Raw genomic sequence first — 3,362 nt, 5'->3', positions numbered from 1 at the left:
CTAGCTGCTTGCTGCTCATCAGCAGGGATGCAGGCCACCACACAGACATCGGTGCTGCAGGGGCATTCCCTGAGCCACTTCCTACCTCCACCTCCATCCATATGAGGTCCCACTCAGGCTCCTCCAGGAGATCAGGCAGGTCCACATCTTCCATGTAGCTGGCAGATCTGGAGACTCAGGCAGGTCAAGGCCTTCCTAGTTGCAGGCCTGTAGCAGGTCAGGGGGTCAGGTAGATCCAGGCTCTCCGGGTATAAGGCCAGCAGGTCACAAAGGGGCTCAGGTAGATCTGGGCCCTCTGGATAGCAGGCAAGCAGCCCAACTGGAGTCACCTCTGGGGTTGGGGCAGTCAGCTGGTCAGTCTGTAGATGCAGCACAGGCTATTTAGTTCCTGCCCTCAAGAGCCCAGCCTAGTCCCTCTGTTGGGCTCAGAGACTGCCCTTTTAACATGCTCTTTGCCCTGCCTCTGGCACTTCCTGTCCTGTGTGCCAGTCTCTGGGGGTGGGGCAAGGGTGCTCAGGCTCCACCCACCGAGGCTTCTGGGAGGAGTTCTCTGCGTCTGGGTGGGGGCAGGAAGGGCACAACACCTTGCTACTGGGGTACCTCTCGGAGGTGATTTAAGGTGACATAAGTAAGTGCATTGCCACTCTATTGCTCTATGCCACTCTACAAGGTAGTTTTATTAGGTAGGCTTGGCAGGAGGGTGAAATTGTGGGAGGAGAGTTGTTGTGTGTGCACCTCCACTGTTTTGTTGACAAAACTGTTAAGTGTAGACAAGGCCTGAGAAGACATTTTTATAGTTAAAAAACAAAGATTACCTTATAAAATGGGATACAGATATTACAAGTATTATAAAATAGATATTCACACACAGGAAGCAAGATAAGTTTCCACCTATTCATCTGCCATTGTTCAGTGAAGCCTGGGGCTTTGCCATGATTTGGGAAAGGATCTGCCAGAGGCACAACTGGGTTTCATTTTCTCCTCCTTTCTCTGAAGGATGAGAAATGGTCACAGCTGAAGATGGGCATTGGGTGGGGAGAATCTGTGCTCTGAGATGGCACTCTGCTTTCTCTTTTTGGATGCTTAGCTGGCTGGTTCTCTCTTACATCTTTCTGATCTAAGTATTCATCACACGTTAGGAGAGGAAGGAATTTGCTCAGCTAGCAACATAGGCAAGGGAAGGCATTGCCATCCCTAAATTGCTTGTGGTCTGGCCACCTGGGAGGACGGGGCTGTGGTGCAGCTGCCTGGCTTTCTGGCTGACCAAGAGGGCTGGGGCTAGGATGGTGTCTGCTGCATGGCTGCCTGGCTCTCCAGCTGCCAAGCACTCCAGCTGGCCAGGAAGGCTGGAGCCATGCCACACATTGGAGTGGGAGAAACTAAGGGGCCTGAGGATATTCAGGAGCTGGGGACAGTAACCTGTGGTGAGGGTCACGTTGGCTCCATGGGGGTGGTGGTGTTGGAAAAGGGCAGGGCCTCAGGTGGCAGGGTGGGGCTGGGCAATCTGACCTGGGGGAAAATTGCCAGAGACATTTGGCAGTGACCTTGAGGGGTGAGACGCGGCTACGGGTCATTTGTATGGATCATTTGGACACATCTCACTTATCATTCGGCCTTTACAGCCCCCATAGGTTTTGGACACCTTGTTCCCTTCAATTCTCTGCCCAAGGCACACAACAGTTTAGTCTTTTGTGGGTGCTAGAACTTTGGTATAATTTTGACTGTTGGGTTTGTTTTGGGGTGCAGATGCTGGATGGTGTTGGTGGCCTGCAGTGGGGCTGACAGCCACAATGGACCCCAGGGCAAGGTAGGAAGGAGACCGGGCTCTGCACCCCTGGAAGGGGCAGGGCCAAGGACAGAAGGGGTAGGAACTCAAGCCGTCAGCCCTTAGCACAGCCAGGACTGCAGCACTGCCCCTCACTCCAAGATCTCCTAGAGCAGCTGTAAGATACTCAAAAGTTTGAGAGCTAGATCAGTTTAGCAACAGACACTAGTACATGCTCTAGAAAACAGAGAGGACAGTATCATTTTGGGCTCACCTAGTCACTTCTCGTGTCAGTTAGGCTGTTCTTTTAATAAAGAGTTGTAGTCTGGCGGTTCCCTCCTTTTTCAGCCAGAAGGTTCACAGTGTATAGGGCAAACTATTAGCCAGGCTGGGGCTGCTCACTCCACTGCCCATGACTCCCTACTTCGAAAGTGCCTGCAGTGATTTATCACCAGGAAGCCTACATTTCTGTGATAAATTCCATCCCCTTCCCCCCTCAAAAAAATCTGCAATAAAAACAAGAATCCACATTTTTCTGTGATGAAAATGAGCTATTTATGACACCACATTTAGCATCTGTTCACGGTACATACTAAGTGAAAAAATTGCTCTGTGTACCAAGGGCCTGATCCCGCACTGGTGAAGTCAATGAGAGTTTTGGCATTGACTTCAATGGACACAGAAACAGACAACTGCTATGTTGCCATGGCACAATGTTTTAACTAACTTTATTTGCATCTATTTTATGAAAACTGGGTTGGGGGGCATTTACTAAAACTTCAACCTATTTTCTCCTCCTCCACCTTGATATCCAACTCAGCACCAGTCTCCTCTTGTAAGCCACTAACATCCACCTTCAATGGCATAAATATTTTATAACTAATTAGACTGCCATATTAACCTCCCCTCTTTGTTTTCCCTGTTCAGAGTCCTCCTCTACTCTGTTTCATGAAGGCAGTGTATTTTTAAACTGTCTATAATGTATTATAAAATTTCTGTACAGTGCCCTTGTGCTTTTAGTGGGGATGCATTACTGTAAATAAAAATCAAAACACTCCTTTGTCCTGCTTCCATCCCAGCCTTTGGGGAAATTGTAACCCAACTCTAGTTTCGCCTAGCAGACAGGAGAATTTTAGCAGCCTAGAACAGTCAATCTAGAACAAAGGAGACAAGAGTAGTTGGAATAATTTGTACACAGAGGGGATAAGCAACTGAACCAAACTGTAATCCCCTCCCAGGCGGTAAACAACTCCAAGTCGCAGGTTGTAATCACACCTCCAGCACCTACAAAGGATGGAGATTATTGTGCAACAAATGCAAAGGGTAAACGTGGTTTGGGGTACACGACAGCCCCAAAGACTCATGTTCCTTGGCAGAGGGCGACGGTTGTGCAGTGCCTGCCTTAGAGCCAATGACTGGTCAACTGAGAGAGAAGAGGGAACATCCCCAAGCGGGCAGAAGCTAGATGCTGGTATAGGATGTGTTCTCAGGGGGATCGGCCCAGGAACGAGCAGCAGCAGGAGCAAGGGTAAGGGAGGGGCAACTCGCAGGCAGCTTCCGGGAGGGAGGCTAGATCAGTTCGTGCTTCTCGCAGCTG

Source organism: Carettochelys insculpta, chromosome 4, assembly GCF_033958435.1.
Source record: "Carettochelys insculpta isolate YL-2023 chromosome 4, ASM3395843v1, whole genome shotgun sequence".
Lineage (NCBI taxonomy): Eukaryota > Metazoa > Chordata > Testudines > Carettochelyidae > Carettochelys > Carettochelys insculpta.
The sequence above is the reverse complement of the archived record's forward strand: the minus strand, read 5'-3'. Positions refer to the sequence as shown.